Source organism: Pleurodeles waltl, chromosome 10 (assembly GCF_031143425.1).
Source record: "Pleurodeles waltl isolate 20211129_DDA chromosome 10, aPleWal1.hap1.20221129, whole genome shotgun sequence".
Taxonomy (NCBI): domain Eukaryota; kingdom Metazoa; phylum Chordata; class Amphibia; order Caudata; family Salamandridae; genus Pleurodeles; species Pleurodeles waltl.
Window position 1 is genome coordinate 402,385,042 of NC_090449.1, and position 25,852 is coordinate 402,410,893.

A 25,852-nucleotide genomic window follows, 5' to 3' on the forward strand; every position below is an offset into this window, starting at 1 on the left:
CAAATAGCTTAGTGACCGAGTCTAATGAGTTAATCTGCCTATAGTTGCTAGGCAAAATACTGGGTCCCTTTTTATGCACAGGAATAATAGTACAACCAGTCCAGGATTATGCAATTGCATCATAATTGCGATAACAGTGATGGACAGAAATTTACCAAAGGCCTGCTTCCATCTTTATTACAGATACTGAGATCTCATCTGGGGCACTTGCGTCCAATGTGAAACTTTCATTTTTGTTGAAGGGAGGTCCATATGTAAAATTAGAGGCTATTGGAGGATACCTGGATGGACAAATATGTCGGTGACAGCAGAGTTGGGTGTATAAAGCCCCGTAACATATTTAACCCAATCCCCATTATTTATTGGAATTGGCACAGTTTTAATTTCATTGCCACAGCAGTCACTAATAATCCTCGAATATTACTTTGTGTCTTTTGAAATTGCAGCCTTTCTTAAACCAAACCACTTTCAACCACATTCAGGTTTTTTAAAGGTAGCTTCCAATCATTCAATAAATCAGTCAACTTGTAGAGCGCAACTTGTTACCCGTCAGGGTATCCAAGTGCTGAATCTTCTTCTCCTTTTAGGAGGTTGATTAGTTTTCCTCTTTCTACAGAAGAGAACAAACACCGTCTTCTAATTAACCTATTTATTTCCCATTTAGAGTATAATCAGTTTGGATAAATTTCCTCAGAGAACTGATCTTACATGACAGACTACATTTTCCCCAAAATAGCTTCATGTACAAATCATATTTTAAAAGAGTATTATGATACATTCCTTGCCTATCTGAGGTAACTATTAACATTTCTTACAGCTTAGCAAATTTGTTTGACTTCCAGTGAGTTTTTCCATTAACCTTAATAAAAGTCACTATATCTCCCTTTGAATACCATGGTTTTAATCATACTAATGGAAAACTAATACAGAATGAAATAATTTTATGATCACTGAAATAATTATTTATTACTTTCATGTCAGAAAGTAAACCGAAAGCAGAATATCATCCAAGCAAATTATAAGGGGTGAACTCCTGTTAGAAATGTGAGGCTGTGTTGCAGGAATATCATTATTGAATCTCCTTGTTAGAAATGGGTTTATTGGTTGACTAGGGTATGCACCTAACCCAGGCAGAACCCACCACTCTAGTCAGGGTGAGTAAATTAAACACCCAAGATAATCTGTGCTCTGTCCCCCCCCCCTCCTCCCCTGGTAGCTTGGCACAGAGCAGTCAGGCTTATCCCTGGAGGCAATGTGTAAAGTGTTTGCATGACACACACTAGTGACACAATAAATACACCACAACAGAGACTTCACACAGGATTATATAACAAAATATGTTGCTCACATTTTATATATGTTCGATGGCATGTGTAGCTGCAGATACACATGCTGTGCATTATCCTGCCATCTAGTGTTGGGCTCGGAGTGTTACAAGTTGTTTTTCTTCGAAGAAGTCTTTTCGAGTCACAAGACCGAGGGACTCCTCCCTTTCGGCTCCATTGCGCATGGGCGTCGACTCTATCTTAGATTGTTTTCTTTCCGCCATCGGGTTCGGACGTGTTCCTCTTCGCTCCGTATTTCGAATCGGGAAAGTTAGCTAAATATCGAAAATTCGACGGTATTGTTTGCGCTCGGTACTGGTTTAGTGTTATCGTATCGACACCGACAGTAGAATCGCTCGGCGGCCATTTGGGGCTTCCGCTCTTCAGCGGGGCCTGGTCGGCCCGACCGCGTCCATCGACGAAACTAATGGACCAGACCCCCTTCCGCTTCTGTCAGAAGTGCCACTCGAAGTATCTGTAATCTGTGTCTATCACCAGAACACAGGGAGGATACTTGTGAGGCCTGTTCAGGCATTTTGATTGAAAAAGACCCTGTGCGATCGAAGAGCCAGAAGACTACAAATGGCGTTGACACCAAGGGAACAACTCGACGTCAAAGAGGAGGAAAGAATTTCCATCCTGGGAACGGACTCAGATGATTCTGAAAGTGAGCGACCCGCGACGACGCAGAAAATAGTGAGTAAAACTGCCCCGTCTAAGACTCACACAAAGATCGTAAAGGCCAAGGGGATGCCACCGCCAGCAGGCCATGGCTTAACTCATCAAAAAGACGGTGACCAAACATCGGCACCGAAAAAGGCCAAAGAACTGCCGAAGACATCCGACTGGTCGAGATTCAGACTCCGAACGATCTCGGCACCAAGAGTTTGACTCACCCAAGGTGAGAAAAGTTACGTCGGAACCGAAAAAGATTTTCTCGGAAGCTTCGATACCGAAAAAAGCGGCTTCGGAGCCGAAAAGAAGCTCTTACACGGAAGAGCAAGGACTTTCTGGCCAAATGCAAAAACACAGATTTGAGCAGGAGATAGGTATGGAGGAACCAGACCATACCCAAAGGAGGTTGCATATCCAGAAAGAGACTGGGAAAATACAAACTCTTCCTCCAATTAAAACTAAAAGAAAGCTGGCATTTAATGAGTCAGAAATGCAGCCGAAGCAAAGGTGGCAAGAGATAAAACACCACCACCAAGGTTTTCGCCACAACCTTCTCCAGTGCATTCACCACAGCTGTCCCCTGTAACAACACCCCCAATGCAGTCACCGACCCATACAGGGATAACACAGGATGATCCGGATGCATGGGACTTATATGATGCTCCGGTATCAGACAACAGCCCAGATTGTTACCCAAGAAGGCCATCACCTCCAGAGGACAGTACTGCATATACGCAGGTACTATCAAGGGCAGCTACATTCCACAATGTAGCAATGCATTCAGAGCCAATAGAGGATGATTTCCTATTCAACACCTTGGCATCCACCCACACTTCCTACCAGAGTCTGCCAATGCTCCCAGGCATGCTCAAGCACGCAAAACAGGTCTTCCAGGAGCCAGTGAAAGGAAGGGCTATCACACCTAGGGTGGGGAAAAAATACAAACCACCCCCAACGGACCCTGTGTTTATAACACAGCAACTTACACCAGACTCAGTGTTTGTAGGAGCAGCAAGAAAGAGGGCAAACTCTCAATCGTCAGGAGACGCTCCACCGCCTGACAAGGAGAGTAGGAAGTTTGATGTAGCAGGCAAACGAGTGGCAGCACAGGCAGCCAATCAATGGCGGATCGCAAACTCGCAAGCTCTGTTGGCTCGCTACGACAGGGCACACTGGGACGAGATGCAACACATTATACAGCACTTGCCCAAAGAACACCAGAAACTTGCCCAACAGGTTGTTGAGGAAGGACAAGCAATATCCAACAACCAAATAAGATCCGCATTAGACTCGGCAGACACAGCAGCACGAACAGTCAACACTGCGGTAACCATTCGCAGGCATGCATGGTTACGAAGCTCAGGATTCAAGCCAGAAATCCAACAAGCTGTGTTAAACATGCCTTTTAACCAGGAACAATTGTTTGGGCCGAAGGTGGACACAGCAATTGAAAAATTAAAGAAGGACACAGACACGGCCAAAGCCATGGGTGCGCTCTACTCCCCACAAAGCAGTGGCACATTTAGAAAGCCACAATTTAGAGGGGGGTTTCGTATGCAAACACCAGAGCCTTCCACCTCGCAAACCAGACCCACCTATCAGGGACAATACCAGAGAGGAGGGTTTCGAGGCTCATATAGGGGTGGACAATTCCCAAGAGCAAGGGGAAAATTCCAAACCCCTAAAACAAGTCAAACCAAACAGTGACTTCAATTTCACAAAACCCCAACACTTAACACCAGTGGGGGGGCGACTTATTGCATACTACAAAAACTGGACTCAAATAACTACGGACGTATGGGTCCTAGCCATTATCCAACATGGTAATTGCATAGAATTCATAAATTTCCCGCCAGATGTGCCCCCAAGAGCATACAATATGTCCAAACAAAACTTACATCTGTTACAACTAGAAGTCCAAGCATTGTTACAAAAACAAGCAATAGAGTTAGTACCCAACCATCAAAAAGGAACAGGCGTCTACTCACTATGGGCCGTATTTATACTCCGTTTGCGCCGAATTTGCGTCGTTTTTTTCGACGCAAATTCGACGCTAAACTAACGCCAACTAACGCCATATTTATACTATGGCGTTAGAGGCGAATAGCGCCAAAGTTCCCGGAATGTGCATCATTTTTTAGCGTGAACCCCTTCCTTGCGTTAATGATATGCAAGGGAGGCGTTCCCGTCTAAAAAATGACTCCCAGGCCTTTACATGGTATTTATACTCCCGGGCAAAAGAGACGCCCGGGAGTGGGCGTGGCTAAAAACGGCGCATTTGCGCCGCTTTTTAACGCCTGGGTCAGGCATGGCGTTAAGGGACAAGTGGGCTCAAAATGAGCCCAGAGTGCCCTCCCCTGCCCCCAGGGACCCCCCCTGCCACCCTTGCCCACCCCAGGAGGACACCCAAGGCTGGAGGGACCCACCCCAGGGACATTCAGGTAAGTATTTATTTATTTTTTTTTAATAATTTTTTTTGGCATAGGGGGGCCTGATTTGTGCCCCCCTACATGCCACTATGCCCAATGACCATGCCCAGGGGACAGAAGTCCCCTGGGCATGGCCATTGGGCAAGGGGGCATGACTCCTATCTTTACAATGATAGGAGTCATGTTGATGGGGGATGGGCGTCGAAAATAAATGGCGCAAGTCGGGTTACGACGATTTTTTCGACGTAACCTGACTTGCCCCATTTTAAGACGCCCATGCGCCATTTTCCCCCTACGCCGGCGCTGCCTGGTGTACGTGTTTTTTCTCGCGCACACCAGGCAGCGCCGGTCTGCTTGCGCCGGCTAACGCCATTCAATAAATACGGCGCCCGCATGGCGCTTCAGAATGGCGTTAGCCGGCGCAAAACTTTTTGACGCTAAACTGCGTTAGCGCAGTTTAGCGTCAAAAAGTATAAATATGGGCCTATATTTCCTAATTCCAAAGAAAGACAAAACGTTAAGACCCATATTAGACTTCAGACCGCTGAATCTCTTCATCAAATCGGATCACTTCCACATGGTAACACTTCAAGACGTGGTTCCCTTACTCAAAAAAGAGGACTACATGTCAACGTTAGATCTCAAGGATGCATACTTTCACATACCCATACATCCTTCACACTGAAAATACTTAAGGTTTGTAATGCACGGCGTGCACTATTAATTCAAGGTGTTACCGTCCAGGATAACAACAGCCCCAAGGGTATTCACAAAATGCCTTGCAATAGTAGCCGCTCACATAAGGAGACAGCACATGCACTTATTCCCATCCTTAGACGACTGGTTAATAAAATCCAGCACTCAACAACAGTTTCTTCACACGCAATACGTTATAGAAACTCTACACAACCTAGGGTTTTCTATAAATTACCAAAATCACATCTGCAGCCATCCCAAATACAACAATACTTGGGAGCAACACTCAACACACAAAAAGCGATTGCCACACCAAGTCCACAAAGGGTACAAGTGTTCCAAAATATAACATTAAACATACAGCCAAACCAACACTACCAAGTAAGGTTTGTAATGAAACTTCTAGGCATGATGTCTTCATGCATAGCCATTGTCCCAAACGCAAGATTACACATACGGCCCTTAAAACAATGCCTAGCAAAACAATGGACACAAGCACAGGGTCAACTCCAAGATCTAGTGTTGGTAGACCGCCAGACACACTTCTCGCTTCAATGGTGGAACCCTATAAATTTAAACCAAGGGTGGCCATTCCAAGACCCAGTGCCTCAAGACGTGATCACAACAGACGCTTCCATGATAGGGTGGGGAGCACACCTCAACCATCACAGCATTCAGGGACCATGGGACAATCAACAAAAAAGACTGCACATAAATCATTTAGAACTGTGGGCAGTGTTTCTGGCATTAAAAGCATTTCAACCACTGATAGCCCACAAACACATTCTTGTCAAAACCGACAACATGACGACAATGTATTACATCAACAAACAAGGAGGGACACACTCGTCACAACTGTGTGTCTTAGCACAGAAAATTTGGCATTGGGCAATTCACAATCATATTCGCCTAATAGCATAATACATCCCAGGCATTCAGAACCAGTTAGCCGACAATCTCAGTCGAGATCACCAACAAACACACGAATGGGAAATTCATCCCCAGATCCTACAAGATTACTTTCTATACTGGGGAACACCAAAAATAGACCTATTCGCAACAAAAGAAAACGCAAAATGCCAAAACTTCGCGTCCAGGTACCCACACCCTCAGTCCAAGGGCAATGCTTTATGGATCAGTTGGTCAGGGATATTTGCTTACGCTTTTCCCCCTCTCCCACTCATTCCTTATCTGGTAAACAAAATAAGTCAAAACAAACTCAAACTAATACTTATAGCCCCAACCTGGGCTTGTCAACCGTGGTACACAACACTGCTGGATTTATCAGTAGTACCTCACATCAAATTACCAAACAGGCCAGACCTGTTAACACAACGCAAACAACAGATCAGACACCCGAATCCAGCATCGCTCAATCTAGCAATCTGGCTCCTGAAGTCTTAGAATTTGGACACTTAGGGGGTCATTCTGACCCCAGCCGGCGGCGGAAGCCGCCGGCCTGGCTGGAACCGCCAGAATACCGCTGCGCGGTCAAAAGACCGCCGTGGGTATTCTGGGTTTCCCGCTGGGCTGGCGGGTGACCGCCAGAAGGCCGCCCGCCAGCCCAGCGGGAAACACCCTTCCATGAGGATGCCGGCTCCGAATGGAGCCGGCGGAGTGGAAGGGGTGCGACGGGTGCAGTTGCACCCGTCGCGATTACCGCCAGGGTCAGAATGACCCCCTTAGACCTTACACAAGAATGTATGGAGGTCATTAAACAAGCTAGAAAACCTACTACAAGACATTGTTACGCAATCAAATGGAAAAGATTTGTTTATTACTGCCACAATAATCAAATTCAACCACTACATGCTTCCGCAAAGGACATTGTGAGCTACTTATTACACTTACAAAAGTCTAAGCTAGCATTCTCTTCAATTAAAATACATCTCACAGCAATATCTGCCTATCTGCAGATTACACATTCAACATCGCTTTTTAGAATCCCGGTCATCAAAGCATTTATGGAGGGATTAAAAAGAATCATACCCCAGAGAACACCACCAGTACCTTCGTGGAACCTTAATATTGTATTAACACGACTCATGGGACCACCATTTGAACCCATGCACTCCTGTGAAATGCAATACTTAACTTGGAAAGTAGCCTTTCTAATAGCCATCACATCTTTTAGAAGAGTAAGTGAAATTCAAGCATTTACTATACAAGAACCCTTTATACAAATACATAAACATAAAGTGGTTCTCCGTACAAATCCCAAATTCCTACCAAAGGTTATATCACCATTCCACCTAAACCAAAGAGTGGAACTCCCAGTCTTCTTTCCACAACCAGACTCAGTAGCCGAAAGAGCATTATATACATTAGACATAAAAAGAGCACTAATGTATTACATTGACAGAACAAAACAATTTCGTAAAACAAAACAATTGTTCGGAGCCTTCCAGAAACCTCATGCAGGTAATCCTATATCCAAATAAGGCATTGCCAGATGGATAGTTAATGTATTCAAACTTGCCATATTAAAGCAAAAAGAGATCTACCTATTACACCAAGAGCGCATTCCACTAGGAAAAAAGGCGCCACAATGGCGTTTCTGGGAAATATACCTATGACAGAAATTTGTAAGGCAGCCACCTGGTACATACATTCACAAAGCATTACTGTGTAGATGTGTTAACAACACAACAAGCCACAGTAGGACAGGCTGTACTAAGAACATTATTCCAAACAACTTCAACTCCTACAGGCTAAGCCACCGCTTTTTGGGGAGATTACTGCTTATTAGTCTATGCACAGCATGTGTATCTGCAGCTACACATGCCATCGAACGGAAAATGTCACTTATCCAGTGTACATCTGTTCGTGGCATGAGACGCTGCAGATTCACATGCGCCCTCCCATCTCCCCGGGAGCCTGTAGCCGTTATAAGTTGGGTGAATATTGTAAATTTGTAAATAAATATTATTTTAATACACATAATGTACATACTTACCTACTCCATTGCATGGGCACATTTAGGGGGTCATTCCAACCCTGGCGGTAAAAGCCGCTTACCGCTGTCAGAAGACCGCCAACATACCGCCGCGGCCGCGGTAAACCGCCACGGTCATTCTGACCCACAACAGGCAATCCGCCAAAATACAGAGATCCACAAAAGTCCGCCACACCAAAGGCCAGCGATAAACTGGCGATGACCAAACCTCCACCGTCACGCCAACAGAAATACGCCCACACTACCACGACACACGAATCCATGCGGCGGTCTTTCAACCGCGGTATTCTATTGGCGGTACACACCGCCGCGCTCAAAATACACGCACACTTACAAAACACAGCCACATTGGACAATTCGAAACACACACACCTGATACACATACACACACCACTCCCACACACCCAATTAAATATAAAACACACACCCACATCACCCACAAACCTCCACTCCTAGAGAATCGGGACCACTCACAGAGAAATAGAGAACCGAGCACCCAGACGCGCATATTACATACACCCAGCAATATTACCACGCACTTCACACAACACACCAATACACATCACCACACTTAGCACCACACAATCCACCCCACACATCACCCACACCACCCCATGGCACCGCAAAGACACCCCAGGTTTTCTGAGGATGAACTCAGGGTCATGGTGGAGGAAATTGTACGGGTAGAGCCACAGCTCTTCGGGACACAGGTGCAGCACACCACCATTGCCAGGAAGATGGAGCTATGGAGCAGAATAGTCGACAGGGTCAACGCTGTGGGACAGCACCCAAGAAATAGGGACGACATCAGGAAGCGGTGGAACGACCTACGGGGGAAGGTGCGTTCAATGGTATCCAGGCACAACATTGCGGTGCAGCGGACTGGCGGCGGACCCCCACCTCCTCCCCAGAATTTACAACATGGGAGGAGCAGGTCTTGGCGATCCTGAGGGCCTCGCAGGAGTATCTGGAGGAATGGACTCTGGTAAGTCTCTTCTTCACTACGTCATCCCCCCCACCCCACCAGCATGGCAACTCATACCCCCACCCTCACCCTCACCCCCATCACACTTACTCCTTGTAAATGTCTCACCATCACAACCCACCCATCCCAACCCCAAGCCCTGCATGCGACCACAAAGCATGGACACCCATCACCAAAGCATGCCCACTGCACATCCCCACCCCCCCCCCAAACCACTGTCACAAAAGCCCCCACACAGGAATGCCAGCACTGGGGTACACGGGCACCCACCCATTGCACGCTATGGCACACACAGATGCAATAACCATCCATTTATACCCCTGCAGGACCTGAATGCCACGTCACTGCGCAGGAGGGTCCACAAATGTCCACTCCACCCCCAGAAGAGGCCCACAGTGATGACAGCACCTCTGTCGACCTGGATCTAGATGACCAGCCCGGCCCATCGGGGACCTCGGGACAGTCGGTTCCCCTCAGACAGCCACATGCCACAGCAGACCTTCCCCCCTTTGGGAATACCAGCACTGCACCCACCCAGCGGGCCCATCCCTCTGTCCCCAGGACATGTCAATCAGCGGTGTGTCCACCACTACAGGGCACCCAGGTTAACCCACCACCCCAACAACAACAGGGACCTGGGGGCAGTGGTAGTGGGCACACGGTCCAGGGGACAGAGGCCCAGGGAAACGGGAACTGGGAGGGCTGCAGTGCGACAGGGGGGGGACAGGCCCAGGGAACCCACTCTCCACGAGGCCCTCTCCTCCATCATGGGAGCCTACCATCATTCCCAGGAGACGATGGCGACGGTCCTGGCCAGGTTTCAGGAGATCCAGCTCCTGCAGGTGGAACAGTATTTGGGGTTCAGGGAGGAACTACGAACCATCAGTTCCGCCCTGGGCACCATTGTAGGGGCTCTGAATCAGGTAGTCACAACATTGCGGGACACTGTGGCACCACAAAGGGCCCCTGACACTAGCATGGACCAAGAACTGCCTACCACCGCTGCCAGCGCTAGTGGACAGGAGGCCCCGCCACAGGACCAACAGGCCACCAGCACCCCACCCCCTGCAGAAGGAGAACCACCCCGCAAGCGGGCCCTGAGATCCAGGAAGAAGATAGAGTAAGATGCCAAGACCCCCGCCAGGAAAGGATACCTCCCTGATTGTCATCCCACTGTCCCACATTGTCACCCTGTCCATCCTTAAACTGCCCCTGCTCCACTTCCCACAGCCATTTGGACAATGCAACTGTGATACAAATATTCTGGACTCTGCCATGGACAATCCTCCACCATCACCCCTCACCGATTTGCAACCACCCACCAAAATAGAGCACTGTAATAAACACAGTTATTGCACAAAACAATCAGGAGTCTGGCTGTGATTTTGTACAAATGTATTAGACATTACAGTGCCAAAATGCTTATTTACATTGTGATGCCAACATACCACTGTCACACAGCTGTAGTCCATGGGGAAACAAAGCAGATATCACGCAGTGGGGCCCACATCTCTGAAATCGGAAGGGAAAGTCACAACTCAGTTACCATACACTGGGGGAAAAGGACAGACAGTAGAGAGGTAGTAGTGTTTAAGTATATGTAATATGCCGGTGTGTATTCTTACCTGTGTGTCATTGAAAATACTGCTGTATTACTGTGTTCCTGTTGTCTATGTCGTCTTCTTCGGCTTCCTCGTCTTCACTCTCCACAGGCTCCACAGCTGCTACAACACCACCATCTGGACCATCCTCCTGCAGAAAAGGCACCTGTCGTCGCAAAGCCAGGTTGTGAAGCATACAGCAGGCCACGATGATCTGGCACACCTTCTTTGGTGAGTAGAATAGGGATCCACCTGTCATATGGAGGCAGCGGAACCTGGCCTTCAGGAGGCCGAAGGTCCGCTCGATCACCCTCCTAGTTCGCCCATGGGCCTCATTGTACCGTTCCTCTGCCCTTGTCCTGAGATTCCTCACTGGGGTCAGTAGCCATGACAGGTTGGGGTAACCAGAGTCACCAATTAGCCACACACGGTGCCTCTGGAGTTGACCCATCACGTAAGGGATGCTGCTATTCCGCATGATGTACGTGTCATGCACTGAGCCAGGGAACTTGGCCTTAACATGGGAGTTGTACTGGTCTGCCAAACACACCATCTGTACATTCATCGAATGATAACTCTTCCTGTTTCTGTACACCTGTTCACTCCTCTGTGGGGGAACCAAAGCCACATGGGTCCCATCAATGGCACCTATGATGTTGGGGATATGTCCAAGGGCATAGAAATCACCCTTCACTGTAGGCAAATCCCCCACCTCAGGGAAAACGGATTAGCTGCGCATGTGTTTCAGCAGGGCAGACAACACTCTGGACAACACCTTGGAAAACATAGGCTGGGACATCCCTGATGATATGGCCACTGTTGTTTGAAATGACCCACTTGCAAAGAAATGGAGCACTGACAGCACCTGCACTTGAGGGGGGATCCCTGTGGGTTGGCGGATTGGTGACATCAGGTCTGGCTCCAGCTGGGCACACAGTTCATGAATAGTGGCTCGGTCAAGCCTGTATGTCAGTATGACATGTCTTTCCTCGACATTGTCGACAGGTCCACCAGCGGTCTGTACACAGGAAGGTTCCGCCATCTCCTCGCATGTCCCAGCGGACGGTGCCTATGAAGGACAACAGCGAGCACAGAGTCAATCAACCCACAGGTACGTAACCACAGCTTGCACATAACACGATTCTCAATCCATTGAATGGTTTGTATGAGTGTTGATGCAAGGCCTAGGTATGTGTGACGCAGTAGAAAGTAAGCCATGTGGGCCCCTGAAATGGCGGCTGCCTGACCTGTGAAGTGCGACAATGGGATGTGAGGTAACTGCGCTGCTGTGGCACACCGTGGCGGTAGGCGGTCGAAGACCGCGGCGCTAAGCAGCATTGGTTAGCATTGGACCCTATGGGTCTCAGGAGCCAAAGACGATGTGCGCCGGCGGTCGCGGTACAGGGCAGCCAGTTCGGTACGAAGCCAAAGCACGGGCAGCCCACCCCCGGAGAAACATCCCAAGATAGGCAGTGGCCGGCGCGAAAGGGTGAAAACACCAGGGACTAAAACCCCTACCATGGTGTGGAGACAGCTGGCACACCCCCCAAGGTGGGGAAGGGCCACAGGCGATCAGGGAAGGCTGGGAAGGGCAGCACGCCCGACAACACCGCCATCAGCCCAGCTGGCCAGGAGGGCCCCGCCAGCCCCATCCCAGGTGGGCAGGAGGCCACCAACAGGCCCGGCACTGCAGCCCAGGAGGGCCCCGCCAGCCACAGGACAGGTGGCAAATGACCTCCCCGCATGGACGGATCCGCTGAACTGGGCCCTTCATCTCAAGCACCGCTGCGCTGGGCCCTTCATCTCAGGAACCGCTGAACTGGGCCCTTCATCTCAAGCACCGCTGCGCTGGGCACCGCCGTCTCAAGCACCGCTGAACTGGGCCCTTCATCTCAAGCACCGCTGCGCTGGGCACCGCCGTCTCAAGCACCGCTGCGCTGGGCACCGCCGTCTCAAGCACCGCTGAACTGGGCCCTTCATCTCAAGCACCGCTGCGCTGGGCCCTTCATCTCAAGGGCCGCTGCGCTGGGCCCTTCATTTCAAGTACTGCTGAACTGGGCCCTTCATTTCAAGTACTGCTGAACTGGGCCCTTCATCTCAAGCACCGCTGCGCTGGGCCCTTCATCTCAAGTACCACTGGCCCATGAGCGGCAGGGGCTGGCCCGCATCTGTGTCAGACATGGCTGCACGAAGCACTCTGGGCACCAGGCCCCCTCCAGAACCAGTGGAGACTGTTATCCACTTGTGAGACTGTGGCTTTGCACTCCCCAGGCTGTAACAGTGGGAAGCCCACCCACTGTCTGGACTTGTGAGACTGTGGCTTTGCACTCCCCAGGATGTAACAGTGGGAAGCCCACCCACTGTCTGGACTTGTGAGACTGTGGCTTTGCACTCCCCAGGATGTAACAGTGGGAAGCCCACCCACTGTCTGGACTTGTGAGACTGTGGCTTTGCACTCCCCAGAATTGAACAGTGGGCATGGAGGCCCCTCGTGGATCTGGCGTTGTGCACTCATCTGGCTGAGGTGCCCCCCCTTCCCTTCCCCCTGAGATGCCTGTAGTTTTGCTATCTGATGCCCCTGCAGTGTTCTCTCCGTTGGAGTCAGGTATCCTGTGTGGGCTTTGCCCATGTGATTTGGGACCAGTGGTCCACGAACAATGCCTGCTACAATGCTCGGACTTGTACATTTATGTATATTAGAGTTTTTGATGTCTATATATATTTTTTGGGCAGTATTACAATATATTCCAATGTTTAGAATCATTTCCTTTTGTATTTGCATTCTTCCGTGGGGTTTGGGGGGTGTCACTCTGATGTGTTGCTATGCATTGATGTGTGAGTTATAGTGGGTGAGGGTGAGGGTGGGTGTGTCGCGTATGTGTGTACCCGTAATAATTTCCCCTCCCCCCTCCCCTGTGTCGTAGGTGCAGTACTCACCGTTGTCTTCTGCGCCGGCGTTCGTGCTCCTGGTAGAGGAGTAGGAACACTATCGCTGGGAGTATGTGGAGTTCGGGTTCCATGCTGTCCTGATTCCTCGTGGGCTGTATGGAGGTGAGCGCTTTCCCTTCGAAATGGCTGTTTCCGCCGTGTTTTTATCGGCGGGGCTACCGCCCCGGAAAAGGTGGCGTATTGGTAGGTTGTGGTACAGTGGGCGGTACATTGTCTCCCGCCTGTCTGTTGGCGGTGACCGCCGCGCTCTTTGTTTGTGCCGCCGTGGCAGGCGGTGTGTTGTTGTGGCAGTCGCTGTTGGCGTTTTCCGCCAGGGTCGGAATTCCATTTTTTTTCCCGCCAGCCTGTTTGCGGTTTGGCCGCAGCTTTAACACCGACCGCCAGGGTTGGAATGACCCCCTAAGTATATTCACAACTCCTACCTCACCCTCTGCGGGGAAAACAATCTAAGATGGAGTCGACACCCATGCGCAATGGAGCCGAAAGGGAGGAGTCCCTCGGTCTCGTGACTCGAAAAGACAACTTGTAACACTCCGAGCCCCACACTAGATGGCAGGATAATGCACAGCATGTGAATCTGCAGCGTCTCATGCCACGAACAGATGTACACTGGGTAAGTGACATTTTCCAAATATATACATATATATATATATACACACACATATATATATATATATATATATATATATATATATATATATATATATAGGCAAACAAACAACGTAAATCATAAGTACTGTGCTTACTATACCATTACTGACATAGAAGTCGTTATTCTGAACAATGCAATAATCATCCGTGATTTACAACATAACCCCAGTGGCTACTTAGGTCATATAGGTGATCATTACAACCCTGGCGGTCGGTGTTAAAGCGGCGGTAAGACTGCCAACAGGCCGGCGGTAAAAAAATTGCAATTACGACCGTGGCGGAATCCGCCAACAAACACAGCCACTTTAACACTCTGACCGCCACGGCGGTACAAACAAACAGCGCGGCGGTCACCGCCAACAGACAGGCGGGAGACAATGTACCGCCCACACTATTATGACAGGCCAATCCGCCACCTTTTCTGGGGCGGATTCACAGCGGATAAAAACACGTCGGAAACAGGAATTTCGAAAGGAAAACGCTCACCTCTACACAACCCACGAGGAACGAGGACACCATGGACCCGGAACTCCAAATTCTACCTGCGATACGCTTCCTGCTCCTCTACCAGGAGCACGAACGCCGGTGGCGAAGACCACAGTGAGTACTGCACCTACGACACAGGGGAGGGGGGAGGCAAAAAACAGGGACACGCCACACACACACCCCCACCCTCACCCACTACAACAGACACAAATGCATATCAATACATCACAGTTACACACCCCAAATCCCCCGGAAGAATGCAAAGACAATAGAAAATGAGTGTAACCATTGTAATATATTAAAAACAAGTAGGCAGAAATATATATATACACCATGTACAAAATATATACCAAGCATAGTAGTCCAGGTAGTGCACTAAGAAAGTCCGTGGAACACTGACACCACACGGTATGGGCGAGGCCTACACAAGATCCCCGACCATGACGGAGAGAACACTGCAGGGGCATCAGATACCAATAAAACAGGCACCTCAGGGGGAGGGAAAGGGGGGGCACCTCAGCCGCTTAAGTGCACGACGCCAAATCCACGAGGGGGCCACATGCCCACTGTTACATCCTGGGGAGTGCAAAGCCACAGTCTCACAAGTCTCTACAGTGGGTGGCTTGCCCACTGTTCCATCCTGGGGAGTGCAAAGCCACAGTCTCACAAGTCTATACAGTGGGTGGCTTGCCCACTGTTCCATCCTGGGAAGTGCAAAGCCACAGTCTCTCAAGTCACTACAGTGGGTGGCTTGTCCACTGTTCCATCCTGGGGAGAGCAAAGCCACAGTCTTTCAAGTGGATGACAGTCTCCACTGGTCCTGGAGGGGGCATGGTGCCCAGAGTGCTTCATCCTGTTAAGGACAGAGGTAGTGGATGACAGTCTCCACTGGTTCTGGAGGGGGCATGGTGCCCAGAGTGCATCATTCACCCCGTGAGGGACTCAGTTGCGTCAGTGCCCCTGCCGCTCATGGGCTAGCGGTGCTCGAGATGGCGGTGCCCTGTTTAGCGGTGCTTGAGATGGCGGTGCCCTGTTCAGCGGTGCTTGAGATGGCGGTCTCCATTGCAGGGTCTCAGCTGCTGGCGGTCCTTCATGGCCCGGCGGGCCTTCTGCTGGCGGTCCTTCATGGCCCAGCGGGCCTTTTGCTGGCGGTCCTTCATGGCCCAGCGGGCCTTTTGCAGGCGGTCCTTCATGGCCCAGTGGGGCTGGTGCTGGCGGTCCTTCATGGCCCAGCGGGGCTGGTGCTGGCGGTGGCCTCCTGGGCAGCTGGGCTGGCGGTGGCCTCCTGGGCAGCTGGGCTGATGCTGGCAGTGGCCTCCTGGGCCGCTGGGCTGATGGCGGTCTTCTCCGCCGTGCTGCCCTTCCCAGACTTGCCGGGTTTCTTGTGGCCCTTCCCCACCTTGGAAGGTGTCACAGCTGACTCCACACTCCCAACTGGACCCCTGGGAGCAGCTTTGGTGGCTGGAGTCTTCCCCCCTCTCCTGCCGGGCACTGGCCAACTTCTGATGCTTCACAGGTGGGGGACTGTCTGTGCTGTGGCTCCGTGCCACACTGGCTGCCCTGGTGGCCGGTGCACTCCAGATTCCGGTGACTACAGGCACCACTGGTCCCGGAGATGTTGTGGCTGAGGTGCTAGTTCGGGACCTATGAGACGGACGGGGTGGGGGAGGTGTGGGAAAGAGGTCGAGGTTCGACAGGAAAAGTTTTTGGGACACACTAGGACGGGCAGCTGGGGGGGGTTTGGGAGTGGAGGAAGAGGTGGTGGTTGTAGGAGCTGTACGTTTGGTGACTTTGGGTGCAGGTGCATGCGCTGGAGGCTGTCGTGAGGTGGATGGCTGTTGGGTGGGTGTGTGCCTGTTTTGTGTATCTTGGGAGGGGGCGTCACAGACACACTGGGGGAGGACACAGGGGACGTGTGAATGGTAGTGGGGGTGGTCACTGCACGTGAGCGGGGTGTGGTGGTGGGTGTGCTGGAGAGGGATGTAGTGGCTGTAGAGGTAGTGCATGCAGGTGTGAGTGTAGACGAGACTGGGAGGGAGGAGGGAGACGAGGAGGAGGGGGGACACAGTGGAGGCAGTGGATGTTGGTGTGTCTGCATGTGCGTGATGCTTGCGTGAGTGCCTGTGGGATGTGTGGTGCTTATGTTTGCCTGAGCTCCTCTTGGGTGTTGAGGTGTGTTCATGTTGGTCTGTAGGTGTGCTTGGGATAGGCTGAGCTACAGGGGATTGGGTCGGGGTGGAGGAAGTTGGAGGGGGAGGCTCGAGACGGGGACAATGGCTGCCATCAGTGCTGAGGCCAGAGTCTGAAAAGCTCGCTGAAGGGCCGCCTGACCAGAATGAATGCCCTCCAGGAATGCATTGGTTTGTTGCAACTGCATCTCTACACCCTGGATGGCATTCAAAATGGTAGACTGCCCAACAGTGAGGGACCTGAGGAGGTCAATGGCCTCACTGAGGGCAGCAGGGGTGACTGGGGCAGGGCTTGAGGTGCCTGGGGCGAAGGTAATGCCCACCCTCCTGGGTGAGCAGGCACGGGGCAAAGGCTGAGGGGCTGCTGGGAGGGCGGTGCTGGTGGGGGGGGGTGGCGGCTGTACCTGTAGATGCGGGGGGCACAGATGTTGCTGCCACCACAAGGGAGCTCCCATCAGAGGACGAGTCTGTGTCGCTGGTGTCAGCTACTGTCCCCACCGTGGAGCTCCCCTCGCCCTCCGTCCCACTGGTGAATTCAGACTCCGTAGTGTCTCCCTCCAGGGCCATGTGGGATGCAGCTCCCTCGTGCTCCGGTGCCACTGCTCCTCCGCCTGATGATGCTAATGCACACAAGAACAGGGAGACCACAAAAAGGGGGGGGGGGGACAGAAGAAAGACATGTTGAGTGCATGCATTACCGCTACCGTTGGCGGACACGACAGACACAGAAGCCCCCTGCACTACGCCGCGCTCTTGGGCTCCACTGTTTAATTTCTGGGAAATGGCCTACAAGGCTATGGACGACATCTGCACACATAGATGACACAGGCATGACTAGGTGTACTTGGCACTCTACAGAGGTGGGCTGGGGTGCCACATGGCCTGCCTTACGGAGGGGCCTTGCCTACAGAACTCGCCCTGGCCTAGGGAAACCCACAGTCCACCGCCCCCACCCAGACACCTCCACTGCGCGCAAAGTCAGCAGAATGAGAGTGTACTCACCCCCTTGTGGCTGCTGTGATGCCCTCAACTCCGGGTAGGCCAGCGCCAGGATCCTGAACATCAGGGGGGTCATGGTGCGACGGGCACCCCTCCCACGTTGGGACGCCATCCCCAGCTGAGCCTCCACAGTCGTCTTGCTCCAGTGTCGAATGTCCTCCCATCTTTTCCAGCAGTGGGTGCTCCGTCTGTGGTAGACCCCCAGGGTCCGGACGTCCTTGGCGATGGCACGCCAAATATCTTTCTTCTGGTGGGTGCTGACCTACATGAAATGTCCAGGGGAAAAAGAGAAGTGATTACCAACTGCACCGTCAAAGTGATTGGGCCCCATCCCTACCCTTGCCATGTGGCACATGCATTCACCGTCTTTCATGCATGCAGCACTTGCCCCCCTTCCTTCTTACATCCAGCCCTCTCCACACAGGCATAGCCCATACAACATGCTCCCTGTGTACTTACCTGTTTGTCTGGAGGACCGTAGAGTAGCGTGTACTGGGGGAGGACCCCATCCACGAGCTTCTCCAACTCCTCCGATGTGAAGGCAGGGGCCCTTTCCCCAGACACTCGAGCCATTGTCTCTTCCAGACCGAGATCACAGCAGCACTTGCAGTGTAGGTCCTCTCCTGTCGAAGATCAGGTATTGAGTGATTGAACAGATAAAAAATGATGGTCACTTCCGCGGCGGTGCGTACCGTCACCGCCAGCGTACATCGCCATTGGCTCCTGGGACCCATAGGGTCCAATGTTAACCAATGCAGCATTGCGCCGCGGTCTTTGACCGCCTACCGTGACGGTGTACAACGCCAGCGCAGTTACCTCACATCCCATTGTCCCACTTTACAGGTCAGGCAGCCGCCATTTCAGGGGCCCACATGGCTTCATTTCCAACTGCGTCACACATGCCTAGAGCTAGACTCAACACACATACAGGCCACCTTTTGTGTATGATTGGTGTTCTGTGTAAACTGTGGGTACGTACCTCTGAGTTGTTTGACTCTGTGCTCGCTGTTGTCCTTCATAGGCACCGTCCGCTGGTACATGTGAGGAGATGCACCATCCTCCGGTGTACCAACCGTTGGTGGACCTGTTGACAATGGAGGAGTGACATTTGATTATCACATACAGGCTTGACCGTGCCACAATCCAGGAACTGTGTACCCAGTTGGAGCCAGACCTGATGTCAGCAATCCGCCATCCCACATGAATCCCCCCTCAAGTGCAGGTGCTGTCAGTGCTCCATTTCCTTGCAAGTGGGTCATTTCAAACAACAATGGCCATAGCATCAGGGATGTCCCAGCCTATGTTTTTCAACGTATTGTCCAGAGTGTTGTCTGCCCTTCTGAAACACATGCGGAGCTACATCGTTTTCCCTCAGGTGGAGGATTTGCCTACAGTGAAAGGGGATTTCTATGGCCTGGGACACATCCCCAACATCATAGGTGCCATTGATGGGACACATGTGGCTTTGGTACCCCCCCACAGGAGATAACAGGTGTACAGAAACCGGAAGAGTTATCATTCTATGAATGTATAGATGGTATGTTTGGCAGACCAGTACATCTCCCATGTGAATGCCAAGTTCCCTGGCTCAGTGCATGACGCCTACATCCTGCAGAATAGCAGAATCCCTTATGTGATGGATCAACTCCAGAGGCACCGTGTGTAGCTATTTGGTGAGCACCTGAAAGCAAGTCAGTGGGAATGGTTGTCTGGGGATATCCCTCCAGGTTAGTGCGTGTCTAACAGTTGTCCCTCACCATTTGCAGGTGACTCTGGTTACCCCAACCTGTCATGGCTACTGACCCCAGTGGGGAATCCCAGGACAAGGGCAGAGGAACGCTACAATGAGGCCCATGGGCGAACTAGGAGAGTGATCGAGCAGACCTTCGGCCTCCTGAAGGCCAGGTTCAGGTGCCTCCATATGACAGATGGATCCCTATTCTACTCACCAAAGAAGGTGTGGCAGATCATCGTGGCCTGCTGTATGCTTCATAACTTGGCTTTGCGACGACAGGTGCCTTTTCTGCAGGAGGATGGTCCAGATGGCGGTGTTGTTGCAGCTGTGGAGCCCGTGGGCAGTGAAGACGAGGAAGCAGAGGAAGAAGACGTGCACAACAGGGACTCAGTGATCCAGCAATATTTCCAGTGAGACATAGGTAAGAGTACAGACCTGCTTACTACATGTACTTTAACAATACTACCTCTCTACTGTCTGTCGTTTTCACCCAGTGTATGGTCACTGAGTTGTCACTTTCACTTACGATTTCACAGATGTGGGTCCCACTGTGTGACATCTGCTTAGATTCCTCATGGACTAGAGCTGTGTGACATAGGTATGTTGACATTAAACTTGAAAGAGCATTTTGGCAATGTAATTGCTAATACACTATTTCGAAATCACAGACAGACTCCAGATTGTTTTGTACTTTAAGTGTGTTTATTTAAGTGCTCAATATTGGAGGGGGTAGTGAAATGGTGAGGGGTGATGGCGGAGGAATGTCCATGTCAGAGTCCAGTCTATTAGTCTCACAGGTGCATTGCCCAAATGGGCATAGGAAGTGGAGCTGGGGCAGTTTAAGGATGGACAGGGTGACAAAGTGGGACAGTAGAATGACAATCAGGGTGGTCTCATTTCTTGGCGGGGGTCTTGGCATCGTGCTCTGTCTTTGTCCTGGATCTCAGGGACCGTTTGCAGGGTGGTTGTCCCTCTGCAGGGGGTGGGGTGCTGGTGTGGTGGTCCTGTGGCAGTGCCTCCTGTCCACTAGCGCCAGCGGAGGTGGTGGGCAGTTCATCGTCCATGCTAGTGTCAGGGGCCCCTTGTAGTGCCACAGTGTCCCTGCTGGTGTTGAGTACTTCCTTCAGCACCCCTACGATGGTGCCCAGGGTGGAGCTGATGGATCTGAGTTCCTCCCTGAAGCCCATATACTGTTCCTTCTGCAGGCGCTGGGTCTCCTGCAACTTGGCCAGTACCGTTGCCATAGTCTCCTGGGAGTGGTGGTATACTCCCATGATGGAGGAGATGGCCTCGCGGAGAGTGGGTTCCCTTGGCCTGTCCGCCCCCTGTTGCACAGCAGCCCTCCCAGTTCCCCTGTGTTCCTGGGCCTCCGTCCCCTGGACCGTGTGCCCACTACCACGGCCCCCAGGTCCCTGTTGTTGTTGGGGTGGTGGCTTATCCTGGGTTCCTTGTAGTGGTGGACACACTGCTGATTGACGTGTCCAGGGGACGGAGGTATGGGCCCACTGGGTGGGTGCTGTGCTGGTGTTTCCAGAGGGCGGAAGCTCTGTAGTGGCCTGTGACTGTGTGATGGGAACGGACTGTCCCGAGGTCCCCGATGGGCCGGGCTGGTCATCTAGATCCAGTTGGACAGAGGTGCTGTCATCACTGTGGGCCTCTTCTGTTGGTGTTGTGGACATGTGTGGACCCTCCTGTCCGGTGACGTTGGGTAGGGGTCCTGCAGGGGTTGGTTATTACATCTGTGTGGGTCATGGTGTGCAATGGGTGGGTGACCGTGTACCCCAGTGTTTGCATTCCTGTGTGGGACCTTGTGTGAGGATGGTTTAGGGGGTTGTATGGGTATGTGCAGTGGGCATGCTTTAGTGATGGGTGTCCATGCTTTGTTGTTGCATGCAGGGCTTGGTGTTGGGATGGGTGGTTTGTGATGTTGGGACATATGTGAGGAGTAGGAGTGATGGGGGTGAGGGTGGGGGTATGGGATGGCATGCAGGTAGGGTGGGGAATGTAATAGTAAAGCTTTGACTTACCAGAGTCCATTCCTCCAGCTACTCCTGCGAGGCCCTCAGGATGCAGAATCGCCAAGACCTGCTCCTCCCATGTTGTTAGTTGTGGGAGAGGAGGTGGGGGTCCGCCGCCAGTGCTCTGAGCCGCCAGGTGGTGTCTTGAGACCACAGAATGCACCTTCCCCCATAGGTCGTTCCACCGCTTCCTGATGTCCTCCAGATTTCTTGGGTGCTGTCCCACTGCGTTGACCCTGTCCACTATTCTTCGCCATAGCTCCATCTTCCTTGCAATTGAGGTGTGCTGCACCTGTGCTCCTAATAGCTGTGGCTCTACGTGGACGATTTCCTCCACCATGACCCTGAGCTCCTCCGAGAACCTGGGGTGTCTTTGCAGTGCCATGGGGTGGTGTAGGTGATGTGTGGGGTGGAGTGTGTGGTGATATGTGGGGTGATATGTTGTGGTGTGTTGTGTGAGGTGCGTGGAAGTTCTGTGGGTGATGGTGTTGTGTGCCTGTGGATGCTGTTATTCTTCCTGGTGCTCTCTCTCTGGCCTTGTTTCGGAATTTTTTGTTGTAGGGGTATGTGGGTGATGTGGGTGTGTGTTTTATATTGTAATGGGTGTGTGGGAGTGGTGTGTGTATGTGTATCAGGTGTGTGTATTTCGAATTGTCCAATGTGGCTGTGTTTTGTAGGTGTGTGTGTATTTTGAACGTGGCGGTGTGTAACGCCAATGGAATACCGCGGTTGCAAGAGTGCCGCGTGGATTCGTGTGTCGTGATAGTATGGGAGTATTTCTGTTGGCGTGACGGTGGAGGATTTGTTTTCGCCAGTTTATCACTGACCTTTGGTGTGGCGGACTTGTGTGGGTGTCTGAATTTTGGCAGATTCCGACATGTGGGTCATAATAGCTGTGGCGGAATTCCGCGGCCGCGGCGGTGTGTTGGTGGTCTTCTGCACGGCGGTAAGCGGCTTTTACCACCAATGTTGTAATGAGGGCCATAATGTAGAAATAATCATAAACCACTAAGTGTCGCCCTGGGTATGCAGCCACCATAAGTACTTCTCAGGTAATGCAGCCGATAGAGGGGACAACACACAAGGATCACGATAAATAGCTCAGGTCCAGGAACACCTGGGCCTCTGTTAGTAATATTACGCTAATCCCTGGATGTGAGGAGTCCTTGCACCTCCTACTAGCTGTGGACGGTGGTTTCATGAAGAACCGTAGGCCGCAGGAGCACCAGTGCGCCTACTACAAGGTATACAGTACCTTTTGTAGGACCAGCACATGACTGGTTCTTACGTCTGAGTGTCCCCATGGTCGTAAGGAGAATGGGATACCCCCCCAGACAGCAATGGAGGTAGGGGACATTGGGACCTCCCTGGTCCAGTGGTGAAGATTATGGTAATTAGTTTCTGCTGCGGGGAGCATGGCGGGTTTTATTGGGGGGCCGCTTGGGTGAGGGATGAAGTTTTCACTGCGGGAAGCGCAACAAAGTCACCAAGACCTCATGGGCCTATGGCTGCAGGGTGAGAATGCATTTGTAATCACCACCCCTCAATGGCGAGGTGCGCAGCGTACTGTTGTGGGGACCAGTTGGATCCAAATAAGAGAATTATATATATATATATTTTTTTAATTCTCTCTCTCTTTCTCACTTCCCCCCCACTGTGGGCCGTAGTCAGTAATGGCTCTGCATTACGGGCACCGGGACAAGGAATATTGATGTGGGCTCAGCACCATCCTGGGTGCTGGTGCACTGAAGCAGGGATCCGCTGAGTCTGCGGTGACCTTCTCCCCTCCCAGGGGGTAGTCAGATACAGCACTGTTCAGCAATGCAATCCCTTGGGGTAGAGTCGACTCCTGGGTAGTCCCCTGGTTACTCCGTTATCTGAGGGTGTGCAGGCAAGGGGATTCCTTTTAAGACTGCACACCTTAGTGGCAGCCTCCAGCAACGTGCCAAGAGCTTGGGCACGCAGGCGGGGAACAACCCAAAAGTCAAGGCTCGTGTATGGGGACACAAGGCAAGTATCCACCACTCACTGGCCGAAATACAATGGGCAGCAAACCACAACATGCTGATGCCGATCGCACAGGGAGTACAGTCCACATGAAAAGGTGCTTGGGGGCAGTCCAACAACTAGGAGCATACTGGTTGGGCAGCAGCAGGGAACAGGCAGCAGGCCAGCTCATCTCCCATAAATGGCATGTTGCAGTCTCTCTTGGCTCAACACACCCCAGGCAGCAGACCAGCACAACAAAGCAGTTAGTAAGGATGATGGTTTCTCCTGGCAGTCCAGTATTGCCTGCTGAGAACAGAGTCAGGGAGCAGATGGCAGCAGTTCAACAACAGAAGAGCAGTTCAGATGAGTCCTTTTGTGCAGCGCAGCAGTCCTTCTGACAGAGGTTCAGTTCCAGTTCCAAAAGTGCTCTAAAATAATGGGGTCAGAGGCCCTGTATTTATACCCAAAATACCTTTGTTCAATGGGTGACTTCAAAGGAACTCTTTCAAGTGTAACAAAACCCCTTTCCACCCAGCACTGGCTACAGACATCACCAGGGGGTAAATCAGCCCATTGTAAGAGGGCAGGACACAGACTATTGACATGTAAGGTGTGAACGATCCTCTCTCTAGCTACAGCCCAGAATGACTGTCAGTATGCAGATGAATGCAGATGCCTCTTCTGTCACACCTAGCCCCTCCTGTGTTGTGGCTGTGTAGAAAGTAGGCACCAAGATTAGCTGTCACTCTGCCCTAGATGTTGATTGGAATCAGGCTACAAAGTACTAGAGTTCTAAGCACAGAGAAATTCCCGCTTTCTAAATGTGGCATTTCTAAAATAGTAATGTAAAGTCCAACCACACCAGTAAGCAGGATTTCTCACTACCGTTCCAAACATACTACACATACTCACGCTAGTCCTTCCAGAACAGAAATTACCAATTAACATTATATAAGGGAATTCCCAATGCTAACCTATGAGAGGAACAGTCCTCAGAGTAGTGAAAAACGATATAGGCTGTTTGGCACTACTAGAACATGTACAACATAAAAGTACATGTTATACCTTTTATATACACAGCACCCAGCCCATATGGCTTTCTATGGCCTACCCTAGGGGTGACTTGGTTGTAGTAAAAGGGGAGTTTAGCCCTTGGCAAGTAGTTTCAAATGCCAATCAATGTGGCAGTAAAAGGCGCAAGCAGGCCCTGCAGTGGCAGGTCTGAGACAATTTTGAAAGGCTACTTCTGTGGGTGGCACAATCAGCACTGCAGGCCCACTAGTAGCATTCAATTTACAGGCCCTGAGTATATGGCATACCACTTTACAAGGGACTTACAAGTAAATTAAATATGCCAAGCATGTGAAAGCCAGTTACACCAAGTTGTAGGTGAGAGAGCACATGCACGTTAGCACTGATTAGCAGTAAGTGTCCGGAGTCCTAAAAGCAACAAAAAGAGGGTCAGACAAATAGGAGAAAGGCAAGAGGTTTGGAGATAATCCTGCAGAAAGGGCCATTTCCAACACTACCCCTTCCAACCTAAAGCCAGGGTAGCCCAATTAATACCTTGATGGGTTTCCCTGCTTAGGGCAATAGAACGTGGACATTGGCCCGCAACTGCAGGGGCACATGCCAGTTCTATGCCTCTCTGGACCCACTTGGATCCCTCTGCCTATACTCTCAGAGCCCACTAAGCTGCCACCAATGTTAGACACTGAGTTTCTGGTTGGCTAGGGTATGCACCTATGCCAGCCAGAACCCGGCACTCTAGTCAGGGTTAATTACATATGCCAACCAGGTGTGAGCCAATTATGCCATTTTTTAAAGGAGAAAGCACGTACACTTTAACACTGATTAGCAGTGGTAAAGTGCCCAGAGCCCTAAAGCCAACAAAAGGAGGGTCAGAAAAATAGGAGGACAAATGCAAGATGTTTGTGGATAATCTTACAGAAAGGGCCATTTCCAACACTTCTATTTACAATCAAACATCCATGTTTCCTCAGAAGGTATAAAAGAACAAGTTACTTACCTTCGGTAACGCTTTTTCTGGTGGATACACCAGCTACCTGTGGATTCCTCACCTTATGAATTCGTCCTTGCGCCAGCATCCAACGGAAAGTCTTTTTCCTAGTTGTCCACGTCGACGAGGACGTCATAAAAACACGGCTC